Source organism: Cuculus canorus, chromosome 3 (assembly GCF_017976375.1).
Source record: "Cuculus canorus isolate bCucCan1 chromosome 3, bCucCan1.pri, whole genome shotgun sequence".
Classification (NCBI taxonomy): domain Eukaryota; kingdom Metazoa; phylum Chordata; class Aves; order Cuculiformes; family Cuculidae; genus Cuculus; species Cuculus canorus.
In genome coordinates, this window is record NC_071403.1 from 92,125,488 (window position 1) to 92,150,794 (window position 25,307).

Genomic DNA, 25,307 nt, shown 5'->3' on the forward strand with positions numbered 1-25,307 from the left:
TTCTCTGTGTCTAAAAGGACATATTCCACCACAGGTCTCCTCTGGGATGTGCTGGGATGTTAACCTCCACATGGCAACTACTATATCCACCCAAACTATGCTGATATAATACTTAGAGTGAATAGTTTAAGTCCTAGATCACTGACTATCCTTTACATCTTTTACAAATTTTTCACATTAAGAGTTAAGTGTGATAAATTTTTTTTTTCAGATTTCTGCTCCGTTGATGTACTGAAGTCCTTTCAGCTTAGTGGCAGGGTTTGTGAACTGGGTGTTCAGAAAAGCAGACTGTCCAACATGTGTAGAAAAAAATAAAATCCCTCTTACCTTATGTTATGTTAACTGTTACCAAGTTTTTGTTGCTTCAAAGCCAGTAAATAGACACAAGAATTTTAAGGCCAGACTGTAACTGTACCCATCATCCAATTACTGATGAATCTTAAAAAGTACATCTTAATAAAAGCACCAGCTAGGACACAAGAACTGTAAAACAATCAAATTTTCTCAGGCAACTTCTTACTTAAAAGCACTTAAAGCTAGGCAAACAAAAGTTCATTAACAAATATGCTGGTAGGCAGCAGTTTCAGGATTCTTTGGAGCCCTAAATGTGCAGTACAAGTAACCTGGTAGTCTGAAAAGTATTCTATGAGGTACGAGTATAGCTAGTAATGTATTTGAGAAGATGTGCCCAGAAACACGTGCTTTCTTAGGTCGTAATCATTATGCATGATTGTATGGATGAAACACTGTAGTGCTCTGGACCTTTACTGACATCTTAGAGGGTCTGTATTCATAAACATGTATTAAAATAAGGAACAGTGGCTCATATTGAAAATGAGGTGCAAGACAATGCTATGCCTAGATATTAATGATGTGAGAGTAGTAGTCATTTGAAGATGACTGTTGTTTTTTAAGGCTCAGTTATCATATGATGCTGCATCAGAAAAAACTACTACAGGAGTAGAATGTTACATGTAAAGTATTTTGCAGGTTTTAAAATGCTATTTAATTTCTGCATCCTGTATTTTTGTAAATAAACACTTCATTTGTTGTTGCTACTCTGCACCATCAGTGACCTGTGTCTTTGTACTTCTGTTGTTCCATGGTTTTTAACTAGTGATGCAGGCGGCAACCAAGATACCAAATTCCTTTTGCTAACTCAATATCGGGTGAAAAATTCAGAAGCTGGAGAAAGGTCTGGAAAGAGTGACAGAAATTATTACAAGGCTGGGGAAACTGTTTCACAAGGAAAGATTATAAAGGCTAAATAAGTACTTATTGGTTAAGTGCCAACCAAGGACAAAGAGTATTGGAGTTATTGTTTCTGTCATAAGCTGTCCTGCAGAGCAGAGCTATGTGGAAAGAATTTCAGTCTAATTCATTGTCACAAGCAAAGAGAAACTCTGTGCTTAAAAATTTGGGCCCTGCTATGATCTGCAGGGTAAGAAGGAAACCATAAACATCTCCATGATGTTTAATGAAGAGGCCCAAGCTCTACAAGAGACATAATCCCTAATGTTTTACACTGTAGGGCTTCAATCCTAGAGGTTCTGCCAATAATAAGCAGTAACCATTTAGTCAAGTCTGCTATGTGATGATAAAGGCACTTACTATTTGCTTGGCAGGATTCATCTTTGAATCACCTTGTGTCAGAAGGGACACTGCTAGGAGAACATTTTTAAACTGCGCAAGCAAAAAGCTCTTCCAGTATGGCAATTAGGTTTTCTGCTACACACACCTTATTGAATGTGTCTTACTCTTGTTAGCGTATTTGTGTTGGATGTACCTCAAAATCTTCAGATTAAGTCCTGTAATGGGTTCTGATAAATGACGGGTCTGAACCTCCTTCCCTCAGACTGAATTAACAAGTCACGTCTCTGATGGCATACTTCTCTCTACAAGCATTATCTCAAAGCATTTGTTGCCAAAACTCGTTTTGAATTACTCTCATTGTCTTCCATCACTCTGGCCTGAATATTTTTATGTATTGAAATTGTGGTCTGAGGAATGCTGGAGATACAACCAGCCTACAAAATCTTTCCAATCAAGACAAAGCAGCAGTTACCTCTCAGTTTATCATTGTCAGCAGCATCTGAAGACCAGCAGAGGCACAAACTGGCATTCCGCATATACAGGTCTGTAGTAAAGCCATGGCTAAAGAGATAATGCATGAAACTTTGATCTGTGGATGCAGCAAAGCCAATGTCTGAAAAAAAGCTGTAGAAGAAGGATGGCACAAGGATTTGAAATTCTAACATTTTTGTCTAATTTTTTAAATGTTTTAATTTTTTTTGTCTTAAAGCTTAAATATCAACACCATTGGGATACAGCGCATGTGAAGTGGTTGCTGTATATTCCTCATTACAAAAATATGAGCAGCAAAATGAAGACAAAATGTCCCTTTGGTTCCTCTTTGGGGTGGTGAAGCTCCTTTCTCTCCTGGTCTGTTAGAGTTACAATGAATGTGTAGATCCCAGCAATGCGCTAAGTAAAGTGACCAACATCTGCCACATGCCTGATGTCAGTTTGTCTCCAGGAAAGAAGTTTGCATGATGCATTTCAAAACAAATACTCAGACACATGCCCAGATATGCAGGGGGTTTATGTAAAAGAAAACAAGGTCAGGGCAACATACCTTATATTTAAACAAGGTAAAAAAGTTGTCCTTAGTTCCTGTGCGAAAGTGCTCCACAGACTTGTCTCATTCTGTGCAAATGTACTCTTGCCTGGGCAGACATAAATATACTTACTCTAAAACATACAGTCATGCTGTAGTTATCAGCTGTGATCTTCATCGCAGAGTGTAGTCTCTCAGATATCCTGGGTGCAGGTCACTGTAAGCCATAAAGATAGGACTCCAGTTTTGACTTGATTAGGTAAGTGTGGAAGTAAATGCAGAGAACGTCTGCCTCCAGTGGCCTTTGGATCAAAATCTTTATGCTTAAATTTCAAAAGAATAGAAATGAAAAAAAAAACTTGTGATAATTTCTAATACAATCCCTTGTTCTGTGCTAGAAATTATTATTGGCATCCATGAGAACTGAGCGTTGTATCATCCCTCATATGTTTCTATGGCATTATCCTCAGCTTCCCAAATACTAAGGCTTTATTATCCCAACTGAACAGCTTGGTATTTCTGGTCTGTCCTACTGTGTTTTCTTTTCCAGCTTTCCCCTATGGCTGCTACCGCTGTCTTCCTCTTCACTTTGGGAACAAATTGCCTTGACTCACGCATACTCCCTGAACAATTGCCCTTTCGATTCCAAGGAAGGCTGAATCCCAAGCCAATATAATGAAATGCAGAATTTTTACCACTTTTGTAGGTCATATTCACAGCCTGATTCCTGCACTAAAAGAGATCAATAACACCAGATAGAAGATGAGCATGATAAAGCTCTCCAATGCCCCAAGATTTAAACATGTTTGTTCTCATTTCCTTTCTTTGGTTTAGCTGCTGCCATGTTTTCCCCTCCAGCTCTGCAGGGTATTTTCAGATGAAGAAAGAAGTGTACTTCATTAGTGAATCACAGAATACTGTTCTGTAATAACTACTGCCTAATATCGTATTCAATAAACTCATATAACTTGACATTTAATAAATCATATTAAAATACTACCTGGTCCTCTGCAAATGTTTTGCTTCATGGAAGTTCTAGTCCATCTCCCAGCAAGGTCAGGTGGAAACTTCCTATTTCTTTCCGTCAGTATTAATTTGGCCCCTGAGTCTCACAACCACCAGTGAAGTAAATCTTTCTGGTTTTAGGAGAGAGATATAGTGTTGTAAGTACAGCATTTTGAAATCTTTATGTCTGTATTTGTGAACATAAATGCATATTTTCAGACTTAGCTGGATACTTGTGTAACTATTAGTTACCTAACCAATGAAAAACATAGAAAAGCCAAGAACTGGTTTTTACATTATAAAAAAAAAAAAAAAAAAAAAAAGGGCAGTTCTGAGTGATGGAGTCATGGACTGAAAAATGATGCTAAAAAGAAATTGGGAAATCTTGCTGATTGAGTGCAGCAGGTTATCACATTGTGTATGCATGGGGTAATACTGGGTGATCTTAAATCTGTGTTTTCCTAATTGTAGGTGCTTAAGTTTGCAACTGTCTATATTATTTGACACGATTTATTCTGCATGTAGCTATTGATTATTATAGCTTTCAACTAATACCATGGTGCCATTTGAAATACAGCTTCCTGGTTTAAGAGATATGTAGGTTTATATGTAGGTTTATATTGAGGAGTAATTATTATTTTCTCCCACATCAATATGAGAAAATAGGAGATAAAAAGCCTTAATGTACCTAGTAGCTAACTGTTAAATTCCTCTCTGTTTCTTCTTCACTAATTCCATTCATTCAGTCGGTCAGGCTCGATAACCATTCTTATTCCTGTATTTGATAGGAATGAATTATTGCAGTGATGTAATTGAGTTCAAAACATGAGCTAATAACTGGAATTTTAGAAATTTGTGTTAGATTTTCTCCATTTTATCAATATTTCACAGGAGTTAGCTGGAGTTACAATGAGCAAATGAGAAAAAGAGCTTATGCCCAAAAATGTGGGTTTATGTCCTGAATAGATTTCAAATGTTTGTGGAATTGTCAAGGACAGCAGGTAGGAGAACAAAACAGTGAATGAATATTTTACCCAAATCTTTAAGGATTCAGAGATTTCTTTTTTCATTTAAATTATTCTCAGCCATATTCATCACGTCTTATAATTTTAGAGAACTGTCAGAGGTAGGTGGAAAAGAGAAGTAGAACAAACTCATAAATATGAAAAAGCAGAAAAGCTTATAAAGTTGTCTCCTATGCTCTGGAGGTCACAGAAAAGACTGGCTTGAGCCTGTCTACAGTAGGAGATGATCCCAATGTTTATTACCCAAATCAGAGGAAAAGTGACAGTGTAGTTACTTAGCTTGTCTATACCAAGGGTTGGTCGTGCAGGGAAATTTCCTGCCAGTTCTGGCAATAGGAATGTCTCACCAGATATAAGGCAATAAACTCCAGAGAAAGATAATTCTCTAAGGTGATTAATTAAAAGAGGAGTCACTTATACTATGGAATAGTCTCAGGGAAGTTTATTTACAGTTTTTATTTAAAAGGTTTACATATTTTTTTACCTATTTTTTAGATTATACCTAATTATTATCTGAAATTGCAAAATCTTCCTGAATCTACTTTGCTAATAATTATGACAGTGTTCACAACACTGAAGCCTCAATGCAGTGATTACACATGAGCCATAGAAGTCATTACAAAATAGAGATGCAGAAGGGTTAGCCAAGAACAGTATTGTAGCTACAAAGCAAAATTTGTGTTGAAATAATTGAGGAAGATGAGATAAAACCCTTGTATGGCAGCGTAAGAGCTAAAGAAAGACTTTGTGCTCAACTAGCTGAAAAGTTTCATAATATATTTTATTTAACTATGAGACAGGGAAGTTCTGGTTTTTTTAGCTGAACTTGACCTTTACTGTCAAACTTGTTTGCACAAGATCAGCAACTGCTTCTGTTTTTACACTTCATTTAAGACTATATTGTGATACACCTGCTGTCAATAGCACCTGATTGCATAAGTTAAAAAAAAAAAACCAACAACCTGACCTCAAAAAGCTTCTAAAACCCTGTTCAATGAGACTTTTTTATATCTGTCAACTCTTAGCACATGAAATCTCTCCATGAGATTTGCGAGCTTGAAACATGTGCTTAGTAAGCATGTGTGTAGTTACTTTGATGAGGACTGAATACATAAGGTTGTGGGCATGTGAACTGTAACTGGGATGTGCTACTTGCACCCGAGTGCTGATGAAAAACCACAATTCTTATATCAACAAATCTTCTGTAAAATTATTAATTTTCTTCTCCTGACATCTGAAGCACAATAGGATTGGTTTACAAGTGGACTTTTTGGTTTACAACTGGTGTTCTATCATACTCTTAGATTTTCGAGTAACAGTAGTTTTTAAGAACCTGAACTTTGCTAGTAGTAAGATCACAGGAATGCTTTAAACATAGGAAACTAAATTGCATTCAGATGTATTGCTGCAAAGTAATGTATTTCTAAAAATCAATTTGTCTTCCTTCACGCCTTCCTCACAGTGGAAATCATCTACAAATCAGTGAATCCAGCTAATTCTCCTTCAGCTGAATGAGAATTTGGGTAACAACTGTAGTTAAAACTCATTTAAGCAAGGTGAGATCTAGTGAGGTTCTTACCATGCCTGGCATGTATTCAGAGGAACCTAGACTCTCCAGTGAGGAGTATGTTCCATATGCCTAAGGACAGAGAAGGGAAACAGAGGGAAGCAGCAGCTCCATCAAGCAAGCTGTGCATGCTCTTCAGATGAGTGTTGGAGACGTTCCTCATCCACTCTGTCTTCACTAAGTTTTCTTCTCTCCTTGTTCTTGTAACACCTTCCTAGGTAACATTGGGACTATTTTTCAAAGTGTTTTAGGAGTCTTTCCTCTTTTATAAAAGGTAAGTGGATAAATTCCTGCTTCCCCTGAAATCGGTAACAAATCTTCCAATCTTCCACTGTGTTCAGAGAAAGCAGAACTTCATACTGTTTTTATTCCCTGTGCAAAGCCATAACTCCTAATCATTGTCAAGTTCATTTTCTTGCCTATAAACCTCTAGTGATACACTTACCTTGATGATGAAATTATTCACAGACAAACCTGTTATGGCTAAATTACTTTTTCAGCTCTCATCTGAATGCTAGTGTTAACTAAACTTGAATCACCTTTTTTTTTTTCTTTTCCAGCCTCAACATAAGTGATTATTGCAATTGAACTCCCTGAATCCACTTTCCTGTAAGCAATTTTCCTGTAAATGAAATTACTGACTGTAACAAGAGGCTTGGCTGAACCTGTGTAGCTATTTGTCATATTTCAGAGTGAACTCTGCTTAGGACTCCTTTGGTTTTCTTGGGTCCATCTTTTTAGGATAGGCTTTGCTACAATCAGCCACTTTGGACATAACCAGCTAACCCAGCAATGAAAGTGTCTCTACGCAGCAGCCACCAGAAAAAACACACTGATATAGTAAGAACACTTGACTCCTATAAAAACTTCAGCTTCAAAGTTACGTGGCCTTTTTGGTCATTTGTCTAAGGTTTCATTAGAGCCTCATCACCACATTATTTAGTAAATGTTTGAGGAAAAATAACATTATAGGCCTTCATCTGAATCTATAGAGGTGCTGGATTACTTGTTTTGGTGTTGCTTTCTTTTGTTGCAGTGAATTTGGATTTTTGGAAGGGATCTAAGGAAATTATTGAAAGATTGCAAAGTCAGAGAAATAAGCTTTACTTTTTAGAAAGCATATAGTTCTGTAGTTGTTCTTGGTTTTGTTTTGAGAGTGAGTCCTATTGAGTAAATCAGGTTTATAAGGGCATTCAGCCTCCTACCTGAGTGAGCTTCCCCATGCTGGCAGGCTCTTCACTTGCTCCACAGGGATGTGGCTGCTGACGGTGTCAGCAGGGAAAACAATATTCAGAAAAAAACCACCATTAGCTAGCCTGGGGCTTATGAAGAGCCAGACTAGAGACTATATGATTAATCTGTATCAATCAACAGGCAAGTTGCTGCATTTACTATGGAGAATAATTTTTCAGATGATATATCCTCATTTCTATGTTTAAATATCTCATTACTGCCCCTAAAAAATAAGAGGGAAAATGGGGAAAGATTAGAAGTCTAGCAGAGGGAAATATGCTGATATTTTTTGTTGTCGTTGTGGTTTTGTTTGAGTGTTTTGGATTTGGGATTTTGGTTTAGTTTTGTTTAACACTTTTGGTTTTGGATAATCTTTAATCTGTGAACTTTATTTTTCAGGTGTGAAGTTTCACAATTGTGGGAAGAATCCAAGTAGGATGTATGTGTGCATTACAACTGAAAAGCAGGCCCAAGTTTATTAGTACCATTGATAGCAATAAAAGAAACATAACCATGTTTGTCTGAGAAGATGAATATGGTTCCCAGATACATGTGTGAGTTTCTAATGAAATTCTATGGAAGCTCTTTGTGCCTTTAGAAGAAAATGTTTCTGCTTATCCTTAATAGAAATCCATTGCGTGTGGCTGTGTAATGGAATCTCTCATTTTTTATTTGCATCTGTTAGCTTTTTATTGCAAATAGGGCTCTAAATCTTACTTTAGAAATGAGTATTGCACTATATGTCAGTGCATGTGCAAAGGAAGCCATTAATAACGTTCGTTATGAAAACCTGATCATAAGTGTTTTTAGTCCATTAGCCATTCAGCTTTATTTATGTCCTCTTTCAGGAAGAATTTGAAGCCAGAATTCAAAACATGAAGTTTGGAAAAAGAGCCACACATGAGGTCATAAAATGCTGTCATATTCAGGATGCTAGAATATTCTTTTCTTTCTTCAAAGTTTTCAATAACCATTAGAAAGAGGAATGAGTATTCATCATCTGCTGCTTTGCCATCATTAAATTACAGTGCTTTTAGGAAAGAAAACTCTGGTGAACCAAACCAAAATAATATGCTAATTTCACAAAATTGGAAGGTACCATACTTCCTTAATCTGTTTGAACATACTGCAAGTAGCAGCTCTTACAGAGTCTCAGTCCCTTCCCCTTGAGGCTTACATGTCATAACTTTATGCTTGAGTATTTGTCCTGCTTGCCAAAATGTGTAATTCTCCAATCCCTTTTAGGATAGAAAGCTTTTAAAATAAAATACTGAAGAATATGCAGTCACTTCCCATCTTCATGGACTTACTCCAACTGACCTGCGTTTGTTTCAGGTATTACTGAAAAAAATCAGGCCTTAGCTCCAAAGTGTCCTTTGGTCCTGTTTTGCAAAAGAAACCCTCAGGGGTAAAAATTTGCAATAAAACATCTTCATGTTACAAGCTGGGTGAAAGCATAATCATATTAAATGAAAAGACTTTTTCTCTCTCAAATAGCAACTTGATTTCTCTCCCATTTTTTTCTGTCTCTAAGTTACTGTGGGATTTGCATGATTTACAAATATAAACCTGCTTGTAGTTACTATTTTATCTGAAATTAAATTAACCTCATCCAGCTGAGCTTGGGGGAAAAAGGAGTTTCTTATTACTTCCTTGGAATATAGTTACTGTCAGCTTCTGTGATTTCTTGTGTATGTTTACTGTTTTAATGTATCCCTGAAGCTGCGACTTGATCCTGTTGCATTTAGAAGTCATGAGTTTGGGATTTGAAATGCCAGCAGAGGGGCTGCTTTCAATGCATCACCACCACCATAGGTAGCGGTGGCTGTGGCAGCCACTTTTAAGAGCTGCTGTTGTTCGTATTTCACAAAAAACGCAGGAAAAAAGGCTGTGTGAAAAATAGAACAGTATAAAAAAGAAATGGTCTCTGCTAATCTGTCTTCATCTTTGGTTAACATATTAAGAGGCAAGTCAATTGTCCATGATACAAATTATTTCATGATATATAAGTAGACCTTTTTTTTCCCCATGTGATTTACATAAAAATGTGATGGTTAGCCTGATGTAATAATTTGGCATTCAGTGTTTTTCGATCGTCTAATGCTGAAAGGCTGAAGTGTTTTTTTGCATGAAGGATAGGTTGCTAACTTCTGAATTAATTTTTGTAGAAAACAATATGGATGCAATGTTTTTAAAGCTTAATTTAGATTCAAATTAATGTGAAGACAAGCTCCTTGAGTCACCTAGTCTTTCTCTGTGGAATCATTTCTAATTGAATGTTAGGATCAAAGTTTAAGTTTATAAGAAAGAAAAACAAGTGCAGATAAATAGTTATTATCTGACATCCTTATGAAAATTCATGACCTGCTGCTTTATCAGAGACCTTTTAAGAATTCTAATTGTGAAGTATGCATAACTATTAAATGGCTAGAGCGCTTCAGTCTCTTGATAAGAAGCGAGTTAAATAATTGTCCTGTTTAACTTGTGCTTGTTAACCTTTAAGGTCAACTAGTTTGAACATACGTTTAATGAAATCCTGGAGCCAGAATTTATGATACTGCTGCTGAATGTTAAATTGGACAATTTACATAAGCAGGACATTAACCTTCTGAGCACTAAATAGCATTTTAGCACTTAGCCGCTGGGGACAATAAGGGACATGTTCTATATATTTGTGATTAGCTTGCCTGGAAACTCTCATGATGACCAATTGGCCTACCAAGTTTAGCAGCATAATTAAATGAATGGACTCAGCCTAAGTAAATTATCAGTGCTGTGTACAGTATATCATTATAGTCCTAAGGAAAAAAAAGATATGAATAATTTAATCTTACATTACTAATTTATCAGTGCTAAGTGACTGTGAGGAGGCTCTTTGTAATTCGTTGTTTTAAATTTGATATTTGATTTACTGCTGGTGTGATTAAACTTGAACCCATTCATTTCTTTATCAGAAATTTATGGTAACAGTAGACTTTTCTCTTAGTGTAATGGATGTTTTTTTCATTTTCTTCTGCTTTGACGATAATAGCAAATACAAAGTATTACATATTGCCAAACTTGTAATTAAGCAATTTGTCATAACAAGGCATGTGTGTCATCTTTTGGCTGGCAGATCTCGTAGCAGATAAAGGGAGCAGACCTGAAATTGTCAGTGCTCTGAGCCGGACAAGCAGAGTAATAGCAGCAATTGCTGCTTTTCTCCCTGCACTGAAAGATGGAGCATGAGATCCTTGCTCTGCCCACCCAGCTGTTCTCTTGGGGCAAGTCAAGGCCATATGTTGCAAGCAAGCAATGTGGGTTTTCAGGGGTAGGTGCTGTATTTGATAGGACAATCACAATTTATTCTGGGATGGTACTTCTTGTCTGTCTTCCATTAAGTGCTGCACAAGCATGAATAACGACATGTCTTGAAGGACAAATTAGGTCCTGAGCCATTTCCCTAGGAGGATGCCAAAGAGGCAGACAGTTGCTTTTGTTCAGGTGCTTGCATTAGCTGTGAGATGCCTTCACATGGATGTAACCTATGGTCATGGCTCTGCAGGTGATCAGACCCACAACTGCAGGCAGGAGCCAACTGGTAGGCAGGTGCCTTCTGTCCAAGCCCTTCATCTCCAGCTTAGCTCAAAACCTTCACCTGAGAGGTTAATCTCGGTCAACAGATGTAGGAATGGGACTTGTGTTTGGGGAACTTGAGCCAAATAGGAGAGGATGGAGCTGACTGCCATTCCTGTAGAATGGGAAAGTGCAGTTTTTGCAGATATCACTACCCAAAGGCAATGCCAGTGGTAAAGTATTTGTGCGACAGTCTTATTAAAAAACAACAATGACTTAGGAGTTTCCTCACTGAACAAAAGAACTAGGACAGTGATGGACATATAGAAAATTATTAACGCACGGATGTTTCAACACAGACAGAAAACAGCCTCAAGATTAAGCTCTGGAATTGTACAATTGTACACTGTGAGGAAGATGTGATAACATTGCTGTCCTTCACTTATGGGATGGAGCAAGGAAGGCTGCTGAGCTCCACTCTGTGCCCTGGGGACTTTGCTGAGGGTGCTGGAGAGGCTGAGCATTACCACAAGCTCAAGCTATGTGCGTGTTGGTGGGAAAGCACTTAAAATTGGTAATTTTTCTAGGATTCCAGTATCCTAGTTCAAGTTTTGCACTGACCAGTTTCTTCACTGGAAAAATAAAGGATAACAATACTAAGTATGAATTTAGTTATTCTGTTGATGTGTCAGAGGAGCATAAATTCAATCCACTAGTGAATTTGCTTCTAGGTGACTATGATGTACTCACAGCACCTGGGTAGCTTAGGCTTTTGTGGTCATTCAGCTACACTCACTTCCCTAGTATCATCTTTTGTGCCTGAGAAAGTCATGATATGTGAGAAAGATATAGTATAATTTGTCCTATAGATGTTCCTAAGAGAGATGCTGCCTCACTGAGGAAGAGAAGTGGTTCAGGTTTTGGATGCTCTGAATTTGCCTTGTATCATCCATAACTAAATGCACTCAACGTATTAACTTTCCCTCCTTTTTCTGCAATGCATGGAATGAACATGAAAAAAGCTGCTTTTCATTAGATGTAAGACCAGACTGGTTCCTTAAATCCTACTCATTCTGAGTATTTTTGGTGGAAGGGAAAATGGAGAAAACCTCTGAACTCTGGTCTTTGAAAGAGAACCTTTCCTTAGGCATGTAGTTCTGGTTTTGATGAATGGACATGTATTCATGGGCAGGAAAAATATTTCAAGATTCCTGCCTGTTACCCCTCGAAACTGGCAGATATTATTCTTAAGAACCCAATCCCTACTTGGATGTTTCTCTTGAATTTGCAAGTACTCCTTGATTCAAACATAGTGGGAAGCTTGTGACTGGTTAGGAAACGTCACTGCTTTTAAAAAACTTAACCAACCCCTGTGTTCTCAGCAGGCTAGGCAAGTTAATCCTTTTGCTGGTTTAGATGCTAAGGCTCTTAGCCATTTCCTGGCTAGCTGATGCATGCCAGCATTTTCAGACTTGATTACTGATTATACAACTGTTAGAAACTATTAATAATAAAATAACTTAAAGCCATCTATAGACTTATTTATATGCCTCATCATATCATCCTGAGGATTACTCAAGGTGTCATCTGGAACCTGTAGACATTTGGTAGAAGTAAGAACCAATTAAGAAAGGAATGACAGGCTTTCAGAAGTGTGTTTGTGTGGAAAAAAAAAGCACTCTTTCAATTGTTGATTTTTCCATATAAACAAACTTGGATAACCCAAGTTCAGGGCCTTGTGGCAGAGAAGTTCATGTACTGTTGGGCAAGTCACTGAGTTTGAGTGTGTCAGCTTCTGAGCTCAAGTCCTACTACATACAAAATATAGATAAGTGTTACCCCTTCTTCAAATTATTCTGTGAGCATCGATACACCAGCACTGTGAGCTACTCTGGCACTGCGGTAATGAAAGCCATACAAATAATTACCCTTTCCAGTAAACAGTAGAACTTGATGGAAAAAAGTTAACTTTTGTGAGGAAGAGGTTTCAGCCTGCTGCATAATAAATAAACTTGCATCTGAGGAAAAAATGGGAAAGAGAAAAATTCACGCACCAGTCCTTTTTAGCCCCAGAGACTTACACTGTTAAAAAAGATACATTATCGGCACAGCATGCATCTATTTTTGTGCTTCTTTTTTGTGGCATCAGTGCTTTCAATCAGCCATCACTGGGATTGCAAGGTGCAAGGGTCTTCAGAGGCAGTTTTAAATGAGCTCTTCTATGTATGACAATCACCTTTCCCCTCCCCTGTTCCTCCTTCTGGATATTTATCATTTGAGACATTTCTTTATACATTTTCATAACAGTTTTACAAAGGCAGTCAAAGTTCTTGGCTTCCTATTACTTACTGTTAAGGAGAGCACAGCCCAGGCAAAGCATCAATACTGCAGCTACAGAGAGAGAAAAGTTGCAGGAAGAATGAGAATGAAGAGCTGGCAGAGAAGGAGAGAGAAGTTTGAAGAAAGCCCCTACTAGCACCTTACCTTCAGTATTTTTATTCTCATGGGAAGTTGTTCGTAACAGGTGCAAAGGCAACAGAAGTGGTGAGTTCAGGTAGTATAACCAGTACACATTGTAGCCCGTAAAGCAGCAGCAGACTAGGAGAAATCCAAATGGGAAAAGATGGATCTTTTAAAAGACCCAGTGGATGTCTATCACTTAACCTCATCAGATTTTACTTATGGCAATTTACACCTCTTTTGTTTGTCTTCTTTTCACATTGTTCAAATTCAATGTAATCAGACAGCTGTGTTGTTTTGGGGTATGATTCACTGAATTTAGGCTTTCAATTTTTCTCCTTCAATAAGCGTACAATATCTCCTGCTCCCCCTCAGTCTGAAACCACAGGCTCATTTTAGGATATTTGTCTTGTTTCCATTACATTGGAAAACTTGTGTTCTGATTCAGTATTCTTTTTCCTCCCATCTGTCGGGGAATGTCTTAATTCTTCTGAAACGGACAGTTCCTCTTAGGGAAGTAAACTCATGCAGAATCACAGGCATTGCACCAGGTGGTTCTGAGGAGGAATTTAACTTTTCCAGTTTTAAAAATACAGTAGATATATCAGTTCAGTACATCAGGCAAAAGACTTTTTATCACACCTTTAAAATTGCCTGCACTAATTTACACCTACAGGAAGCTGCACATTTATTACTGGCATTGCTTTGTCTTCACTTTCATATGCATTTTAGCTTCCTTGTTTAATGATAACGTCAGTTCCTTAAATATCCCTCAACTTCTATTTAGGCATGTTAATGGCAGTATATATGCAGAAACTGGTATACATAGAGTTGTTTTCTGTTACTGGAAGTTATGGAGTCTCTCTGCATTCTTCTGTCTTCCTTTTACATTTTTGCTCAGTAAAAGGTTGTATATACTATTGCCATTCAACAGCTATACAAAATTACATATTTTAAACAAGCTTAAAAAAAATATAGGCTTAAAGAACTCCTGAAATGAAATCATCAATGTCGCTCTCTGGCAGGCTGTTAGAAGAAATTTAAAAATTCTTTCAAACTGGCTGTAGCTGTAAGACATCTTCCCACAAAACAGCTGTTATCTTTTAAGGAATAGGAAGATATTTCTCTGGTGTTTTTTTCCATACAGACATTCATAAATATAATCCCTTCTGTTCCTTCGGTAAGTCAATCATGCTAACAGGTACCAGTTATTCAGTGACTGCCTTGGGCTAAATAGAGCAAGTGACAAAACCACTTTTAGGTTGTCATGTGTTAATGTAAAATGCCCCCAGACCCCAATGCTTATTCATCTTCATCTAGTTGACTAATGCTTTTCCCATATTGTTACATGTTGGTAAATTAAAGAAGCCTTCCAGACAGTTCTGTCAACAGTTTACTGAAATGTACCTCATTAGTGAGGTTGAGCTGTCACATGAGTGTAATTTAATCCTATTGAATTATCACTCAAAAATGTTTGAATACCAGGCCTTTATACAGTGAGAAAGAAGGTTTTCTAGGAATACTGTCACATTGTAAATTGATTAGATGTGAAGCATGCAAAAGAAACACCCCAGAGTTTTTTTCATACTTGCAGTAAGATTTGCGACAGCTCTTTCACTGCAGACTGTATTATAGAGAACTGCATAGAGACAGATGCATTTCTTTTAAGCAATTGTTTTTCATATCCATAACAAAGACAGGAGGCTAAGGGCCGTGGTTAAGATGGAGCATATTTTTTCCACCCAAACAGAAAGGAGAGAGAAGGGGGGAAAAAAAACTAGTAAGGAACTGAAAGCACAAGGATGGATTTCAATTAATAGTGTAGTATATCATACGCCTTTAGTGCTCCTTTTATAGAATAGCAGGCATTTTCAGATCTTCGGAATCAGTTCTGTGTTGTTTGAGCAATGCATGTATGTTCTAATCCATTAAATCTAGGATCTATTTCTGTGCATGTCTGTGTGGGTGCCTGGAGCCTTTAAGCACACTCTTCTCCTACTGAAGTCACAGAAGTGGGTCCCATCTGCAGACTGAGAGTGATATGCTTGGGAAAGCTCAATAATGGCATTTGTCTGAAAAATTCTGTTTATTGAAATACAGCAATTCCTTGACTATCCATTTTAATAATGCTTTTGTTAGAATAGGTTTGGGAGGACTTGGGAAAGAATTTTGAACCAGAACAAGAGACAAGGGTAAAATCTGCCCAGTGATGGATTTCCTGGAGGATCATGGTTCAGAGGGCAGTTACATTTTCTACACCTTACATATATGCTCATAACACCAGGTGATTAGATTAATAGGAGAAACTGCAAAGCAAATCATGGATAATTCATGATACAGAACAGGAATAGTCTCTAAATCTTATGCAACAGGGTAATGGTTTCTCATTCACCTTAGCAATCACTCCCAAGCAAAGGGGTGGCATGATGGATGAAGTGTGGTGTCTGCTTCTGTATTTGTCCACCATTGACAAAGAGGGAGGGGAAACATAGCAATGTCCTAGCAGCTCACCTCAATGGAGGATGTCCCACAAGACTTCTGCCATAGTGCAGGAGAGCTCACCTATGTGCAGTCCTCTCCCCACTGAAGGTCACCAGGGAGTCTCTGTGGAGCGTGTCCTCCGTGCTTGGGGCCAGCCCTACCTAGTTTCCTCTCCTGGTAACTCTGCTGGCTTTACATATTTAATGAGATTTTATGGTTTTAGGCATTATAAATTATATTCACTTTCTCAGACCTCGAAGACCTTCCTCCACCTACCCTCCCTTACCTGTCAAGTTTCACTGGGTATGCTTTAAATTCTGGAGAGGAGCATACTGACTTTGCATAACATAAATGAAAGAGCCAAAAAGCATTATGTTTTAATACAAATTACATGAAGCCCCCAAGATTCTGCCCTTGAGGGGAGACAGGAAAGCAGCGTGTGGAGAAACAACAGCATTTGAGTGCAGGGAATAACATTTAATGTGCTTCTCATAATGAAAGGAAAACTTCTGTACTTTGCAGTAGCAACCGTTAGGCAAAGCTGAATTTTATTATAAAACTAAGAATCCTTGCTGTACTCCTACACAGGATAAGTTGTACGTGCTTGCAAGAAGTTTGTATATTAAAAAAACAAAAAAAAACCCAAAAAACCCAAAACCCCAAAACAAAAACAATGCAGCAATTTCTTTTTTCAACTTCTACACCTGTAATGTATTCCTCAGTGGAGCAAACACTCCCTTTCAGTAGGCATATCAAACTTTTCTTCTGCAACAGAGGCTGCTACAGGCAAAGCATTTTCAGTGATGAAAATGCAGTGTTTCATCTTGTATATGTGTCTGAACACAGCAGCTGAGCTCAACAGATTACTACAGAGAATGTGTAACCTGTATGGAAAGGTTTCCTTTTCAGAGTTACTATGTTGGAGACAAAGGGATACTAAGACTGGTGAATGGGGTTATCAGCAGAAAACTAATCGCTGCCTTGTTGCTCCTAGGACATTATTACCACAAAGGCAGTCAACTTTACATCACTCCTTACAAGGCAATTTTCTGATCAAAGTATATCTAGATTTTAAAAACTTCCTTGCAAGTAAGCACTTCTTTACTTTTCTGAATGCTAAACCAGGAACAAAACAAAAGGATCGTGTACAATTCTTGGCAGAAACTGATGTATAAGCTAAAAAAGGATATATTACTCTGTTGTCTCAGATCATGGTTACTGCTTGGGTTCAGGAACAAATTGTACAGATAATTCTTTATGAATTTGTACATGGAATAGTAGGAAAAGTCTCATGAAGTTAAATGTGGATCTTTGTGAACCATGAATAAGAAGTATGCAACTGCTCTAACTAGCTTTCAGTAGGAGCTCTGCCCAGTTTGAAGAAAAAAAGTAATTTTAGGGTTAAATGGAGTAATTCTAAGATATCAGACTTGAACCTGAAGTTCAGGTTCATGAAATGGAAGGTTTTGGGTTTTTTTTCAGGTGGCTTTGGGAAAACAAGAGATTTAGGGCTGCCGTTCATTTGTTGGGTTTTGTTTCTCTTTTTTTTTGGGTGATATTTATCCCATGTGCATGAAAGTTAAAAGCTGAACGGTGTGATGCTTTCTTGGTTTTGTTTTAACAAAATCAAGATTCCATTTACCTCAAGAAATTTGGCATCAAATTTTTCTGTGCAAGCATGTCATCTTCCTTTTTTAACGTATCTCTGTTTCTAGCACCGTGCTATTGATGGTCTTTCTCTTACAAAGGGATTGCCAGTTCTCAATCATGGGATGAGCTTATAAAATTACATTAAATAAAATTACTTACAGGGCTTTTTTTTTTTTTTTTTGTTTGGTGGAGTTTTTTTAAATATCAATTAGAAATGTGGGTTTGGCTATCTGAAATTCCTAGAGCTTCTGAGTGCAGTGTGCTTTGTTTCCAGCTCCACCTCATAGTTGCTACTCCTTTGAAGGTAGCTTGGAGCTTAAGTATAAGGTGTTGGTCCAAATCGCATTGCTTGTGTTATCCAATATCTTCTGTAGCATGTGATGATGCTGGAAAACTAGAAGTCTTGTTATGTGATTACCCTTTAATTTGTACAAAGTTGGACTATTGCCTTTTCTCAGCAAATTAAAACTGGATTTCATCTTTCTCCTGGAGGGGTGCTGGAGAGGTGTTTTTATGTTTCAATTCCTATTCCTGTTTCATTTCCCATTCTCCTATTCCTGTTGCATAATTTGATGACATCAAAAGGCTCACTGCTGTTGAAAGGGACGATCCTGTCCCAGTCACAGTTTGCTCCCTTAGCCTGGCAATGGATCTTTTCAGAGCCCAAGCTTTCTCCTTACCAAGTTAGATGTTTATTGGTGTGATGAGCTGACTCCATAAGGTATTGGGGAGTGTAGGATCACATGCCTAGACAAAAGGGAAAAGCTTTATTTCATTGCAACAAGTGACTGGCTTGCCTTAGCCATTAATACAGCAACCTTAATACAATACCTTTAGCACCCAGATGGAGTTAACTATAATTGGTATATTTGAATAAATTGGGTGAAAATGAGCATCTTTGCAGGTTGTCAGAGTTTTCCTGTTGTTTTTCCTGGAGTCAGGCTTTTATTCAAATATCTGTTTGGTGGTGTTACTAGAGAACAGTTTCTGACCTGTGTTCATGTTAGTTACTCCTGATGGACACAGTAAGAGGTGGAAAAGGGTTACCAGTTTGTATTTGGGTATAGATTTATTTGTTGGCCATATAATTCAGCACACTAGGAAGCACTGTAGAATTCAAGGAGTGAAAAATAGGCATACTTTCCAAACAGGAGTAAAAAAAGAGAGGGCGTTGCCTGAACATTCTTCGTTCAGTGGTTCACCTGCAGTTAGATGCATATTAAAATAATACACTGCAATATCATCCCATGATATTAAGATCATAGCTTTTACCTCTGTGAAAAAGCAGAAGCTGAACAGCTGGGCACAGAAGTGTAACGGAAGAAAAGGAATAGTCATTATTCACAAAGCAAAATGAGAATATGAAAGCTGATATGCATAGGATTTTTTTTCAGAGGGTGGGCATGCTCCCAGTGCAGGCACATGCATGACTGGGAAAAGACATTTGCATTTTAAGACAGCTTTGCTGCTTGTTTTATTCCTCTGCTTCCAAGTAACAATAGTTTGCAGAATTAGATGGTTTGAAAGGGAAGATTTAACTTCCAAGAAAAAAAAAAACAAAACAGAAAAAAGCCACTGGAAACAATGTTGGAAGGCATGCTTAAAACAGATGCTTCTGAAAAATGAAATCTAGAAAGTCTGATTTTTATTTCTTTTCTCTTGTTCTGATGTGCTTGCAGGTCTACTACTTAGGAAAATCCTTGACCTGTATCCTTTCCTTTCATCTTTCTTTCTGACTTCATGTTGAAATCTGTATAATGCTTAAAGATTGAGAGATTTTTTTCCCCCACCCCTCACAAAGGAACAATGCAGAGGCAGCATTGTGAGTGTCATCACTCTGGTGATAAACCATCTCTTCAAGCAACCTGTCCTCTAAGTACGAGAAGAAATAACCTCCAAAACCTTCAGGTTGTGGCACATGCTTCTGTTTCCCTGTGGCTAAATGGCATTTTAATAAAATAGAGGCATACTGCTGTGGTAGTCTTTTACATAGTCTTGATTTGGCTTCGTAAGAACTATCCAAGAATGGATAACCTTATCTTTTTCTCTTGATGTGTCTACTACAATTTTTTCTAGGAACATTTCTGTGGTGGTCCTGTCTGGCAAAGCTTTTGTCTAGGCTGCAAAATGTAAATAAAATGTACATGACTATTTTGAGCTATCAGGGCAGTACTTCTGGGTTAGGTGCTACAAGCATCAAATGAGGTGCGAAGCACCTCTTGTCCTTTTAGCTAAGTCATATAATGAAGCATGAAGAAGTCTTGATTAATTGAAATGAGGTGTGGCCTAAAAAAGAACGGAAAGAAAGTACGCTAGGAATGTCCACACACCAGTATAATACTGTATGAAGCCTGTTACAGTAACACTCAACAATTGGCAGCAGCCAATCTGCCTGGTCTTCCTACAGGGATGTACTAGTCCCCGAAAAGCATCATTCCTGTACAACGGTGCTGGTTTCATTACCTAACTTGTTTTGTCCCAGTCTAACTTACTTATTTCCACATTATGTTGTACAGATGTACCCAGTAAAAAAAAACCTATTTGATGTTTACTACCAGCCTGTCAGGAGAGCAGCAGCAGGCTGCTTCCCAAAGGCAGATGAGGCAGTAGCCAAGACTAACAACGAGAGAAGCACAGGCAGGGGTTTCTCAGCCTCACAGTGCCTAAACAAGAGGAGCAGACTGGGTCCAGGAACAGCAAACCCGTAATTACAAAGTCCAAGGACAAGTTATGCCAGTATACCATCATGGTAAAAAGACAGGTGTACTGTGCTTGAGAGGCTGGTCAGGGCAATTAGCCTTTTGGCAACTCAGGGCACTGACACAACCATCTGGCCCTGACTTTCTATATGTATGGTTCCTTGTGTCAAATGTGAGGTGTAAAATTGTGTGGATATCAGCTGCGGGAAGGCCACTGCTGCACACTTTACCACTGCGTGCCTACCCTGGCACAGGAGACATGGGAAGAACAGAGAAAAGTAGATCTCTACTCCCTGTGGTGTGCTCATCTGAGACTTAAAGCAGAGTAACTTCTAGGTTGCCTTAATTTACATCTGGACAGGGACTAAGGCAGTTTGAAAATTAAAAAGGCATAACTACAGTCCTGATGGCCTCCTCCTTTTATTTTATCAAATAGATCTTGACAAAGGAAAAGAATCTGTCCAACCTGCCTGTAAAAGGAGTGCTTAAGAAGGCTCTGTCTTTTACTTTGTCATGAGCGGTTTGTGTAGATGCTGAGGAAAGGCTTTTCTTTCTAGCAGGGTCTGAATCGATGAAGAATCCTTCAAACACTTGGGACCAAATCTATATAGTTTAAAAGACAGCACTCCAGTTCTTCATTAGTTTTGCTCTTGCTTTTTCTCCATCATTTTTACACTCGTGAAAAGTGCTAGGTTGACAGACTTGGAGATGAACTTCCCTCTTTATCCAGTGGTCCTGGCAATGTACTTTTTCCCTAAGGGACGACTTTTAAGGGACTGGATGGTAGGTTGATTCCAACATTATGCGTCTCTGCCAGTAACTAACTGCTTGTGAGGAGATGACCTAGGTCTGGCTGTGAAGGTTATGGAATTTTGGTGGGCCAAACACCTGGCTACAAGTTGAGCTTTTAAGAATTACTTTAATCTGTAGGTAGGTTACTTATTTGGTTTCAGTATAGAGAGAAATTTATATGCATACAGACATAAAATATATATATTCTTAAATGCCATGTACTTGCTTTGCCTTATAGTACTATTTGCTCTGTGGGCACAGCCCATGGAATTATCGTCTTTACAGCAATTTTGCAGTCATGACACTGTTATTACCATGCAAGAATGGGAAAAATACTATCTTTTTTGTGTCAGTTGTCATTAAATTGCTAACATTTTTATACCAAATAAAAAGTGGAGACTGTCAGCCACTTCACACTTTTTTATCATTGCTAGGTGAACATGAGGGTTTTTTTTACAGATACTGAACTGTGAAAAATGATTTTTTTAAAAGGATAAACAATTTCTGTGTAAAGTACAGTACATTAATCCTACTGCAGTTTAATGTAACTATACTTGAATTTGATCATTTCTTTGAGTCCTGAAATCAGTTGGTTCCTGGTTACTTTTCAATGACATTTAACAGTTAGACTTAAAAATACAGAAGAATGCATTATAAGTTTTACCCAAAATGATTATGGCAGTCATTTGAATAAAATACAGATTTTGCAAGCTGTAAAGCATATCATTATACTATATACTGGTCTAACTAAGGTTTGGTTCACAAACTACAGTGCTCTAACCAAGTCATTAAATCTATCTAAAAGGGCCTCATTTGAGAAGCAATAAAATTTTTAATCATTTTATTATTAAAAGAGTGTTTAATATGTAGCTAATTAAATGCCAAAGGCAGGTTATCTGAGTTTAACCTTCAAAAAGAAAATGATGTATCAAAGTCTGCCTCTGGCATCATGGGATAGAAATGTCATCCTCATAATCATTGCGTGACAACTAGCTGGTGGCCTTTTCTAGAGCTATAGTTAAATTACCTGATTAAATTAATAGCCATTTAGATGTTTTAGGAACTGCACAGATCTATACTAAATGAAAATTAGGTCCATTACATTTTCTGAGTGGGCTAGATAGACCCTAAAATAAAACACGTATGCCATTGTCCACATTACTTAGATTAAGCAATTAAAAGCCCTTTCTTAAAAGCTACTAATTTTCCATAATGTGCCAAGAACTAGGTTTACACTAATGATCAGAGACTGAGTTTTTCTCTGCTTTCCCCCACCTTTCTTGTTTATTTTACTATTAAAAAATCCCAGGGACTTGTGTGTGTGTGTGTTAAACATATCTCAAATGTGCAAATGTATTTGTGTGTTATGCTGCACTGACTTTTCTTAAAGTCTGACCTCTTGGGAGAGCAATAAGGGAGGACATTAAATGTTCGAAGTCCCACAAAATCACAATGGTCTTCTGTATTTAAGTGTAAGTACTTCAACATTGGGCTTTGTCCCCAAGAGAGGAGGAGACCTTGTCTGGCACAGCTGGGTGAAATAACAGTTGAAGAGCACAATGCATGTGCTTGCTGTGTGCAGGCAGAGTGCTTTCAACTATAGTAGAGTGACTCCAGAAAGGATATTTCTCTTATATGAATATTTTGCTTGGAGAGTGGGGGTGTGGGAAAGGAAGTGCATTCATTCTGGATAAGGTCTAGGTGATTATTTGCAGATGGCTTGATTTGTGTGCAGTGTTCAGTAGGAAGCAATTTTCTTGTCTCATTGCAGTGCAAGCTTGGTTTAGGGGAATAGTAACTAAAGCAGGTAGTGGGAACTCCTACAGACAGAACCAAGCTCTGCCGTAACACCAATAAATTGTTGTACCTGTGCTTCTGCATCCTTGAAAGTGCTAAGAAGCCTTAGTATCCTCAGGATATGTCATCCAGAAGTCACATGTACAAATGCGTACTCATCTGTAAAACATGCGTGCCTATTTATACTCCAATGGGAAGACTGCAATGAGGCTTATGAATTCATCTCTGAACTGTTTGGGACCAATCTATACAGTTGCTTGGTTGTTTGATCCTTTTTCCCCAAACTAATAATGTTTGTTGTCTATCAGATTTCCATGTCCCTCTCACAGTCAGGCAGGTACCAACCACATCTGTGGCACTGGTCTGCTCTGACATCTCTGGCAAGTCTGCTTATCTGTCTGTGTCTCTGTTTCTACTCTTGGCATCTTTTTCTTGCCTATTTAAGCAACACATTCTTCATGCCATAGACTGGTTCTGCAGTGTACTGTTTAGCACTGCAATGCTGCAGTCTCAGGTGGATCCCACCAACCCAGTGCAAGGAGTTCCACAAATATGAAATTCTATATTATGTACCCTGTGTCACTATTTTATAAATCTGCCTTTCTTAAAGTTGAAAGTAGTGTGCTTATATGAATTTTGACCTTCCCAATAGGCCTTAACTTCCATATTCAGATCTGTAGATACATGACACCTAATACTGTATGATCTACCGCTGTATGGCTCATATGTGTTCACCATGAGATTTTCCAAGTAAATAGGGTTGTCAAACTGCTTAATGCAGTTAGAAATGTGTTACATTTTTTACTTAGATATGCATTTTATTGGTGCTTATGCTTTAGTCCAGATGTCAATACTTTCTATGGCCTTCATCCAGCAAAACACTCCATAGATGCAGGTGTTTACATACATTAAATCCCATTGAGTCTAGCAGGACTATATGCATACATTTGAATTCGTATGTAGATGTTCTTAAAGACTTTTCTGAGTGGCATTATATATTTTGCTATCAATAATAATCTTTTCAAAACCAGACTCTCACTGAGTAGAGCTGTCTGTTTAATAGATCAAGTCAGTACATTCTGTAAGTGAAAAGTATTCATCATCCTGATTAGATTAGAAAAAAATAGTTTATACATCAGGCTTTGAAGTGATGCGGTTTTAACTGGATTTGTAAATCTTAAGGTGAAGAATAATTTTTTTAAAAAAACACAAACTTTTTCCTATTTTATATTTAACTCCAGCAATGTTTTCAGAGTTAGTAAAATGAAACATGAGACAATCTCGTGAAACAGAAGAAGCATGATTTAGCATTTCATTTTTCTGTAATAATTATAAAGGCAATAACACAATATTTATAACCATTCTTGCAATTTTAAATTATACTTCCATTTTTGTTTGTGGAATTTTCATTTTTTAATTCTGCTATGTGAGCAACTGGTTTTACCAGTGATGTGTCAATAATACAAACACAGGATCCTATAGAAATGTTTTAACTTTGTGACAAATTACATGCATCAGGTTGCTAGATACTCATGAGGTAATATTAACAGTAGTGCTAAATACCAGAAGCAAGTGTATGTAACATTTATGCATGAATGAATTTTAGGGATTTTCTGGATAATACACTGCTTTCTTATCAGTGGCATGTCTACTCACCGTTGGAGGGCAAGGGCACCAAAATGTGAAGAAGGGGACTCTCATTGGTAGGCTGAATCATATTAGGACTCTATGCAGTTAAAAATACCTCTTTAGAGGTACCCTCAGAATATACAGAAAATATCATTTTGTATCTATCCTCAGAAAACAAAATCAAACAAAAAACAGCCCCCACCCCCAATCCAATACTTTTCCTTAAGAAAATCTGGTTTGCCATACAAGCATTATGGATTTGAAGGCTACTGGAACTATCATTCAAAAAATGGGAGTGGTTACTGGTAGAGAAAGGCATAGGGTGAGGAACAAACCTGGGCTGAGAACAGGTCTGCAGAAGAAAGAGTGAATGTTTTCTTTGAAATACTTTGTCTTCAATTGTCATCCCTTATTTCAGTATGTTTTGCACCAAAGGTTTGTTGCTGTTACTGAATTTCTTTCTTTTGTATAAGTGAGAGTATTGGTGCATGTTTTACAATAATATGACCCCTAACCCTTGGGTTGTCTTTGGGAGCCCTTGGAGTGTGGTTCTGATAGGGATGATTAGAAAGCATCCAAAGAAAGGGTGAGCTCCACCAAAGAAATTGAGCTGCTGAGCTCCTTAGAGTTCCTGAGCTCCTCCCAGCATGTCTCCTGAGTGTTTGGCTCCAAGCAAGGATGTGCATCCTTCTTCAGTACTTGCAGCGTGACCCCTTGTCTCTCAGTACCACTGTGTTTTTATGTCAGCTAACACAAATATAAAAATTAACACATTGAAGAGGATATTAAATAACATC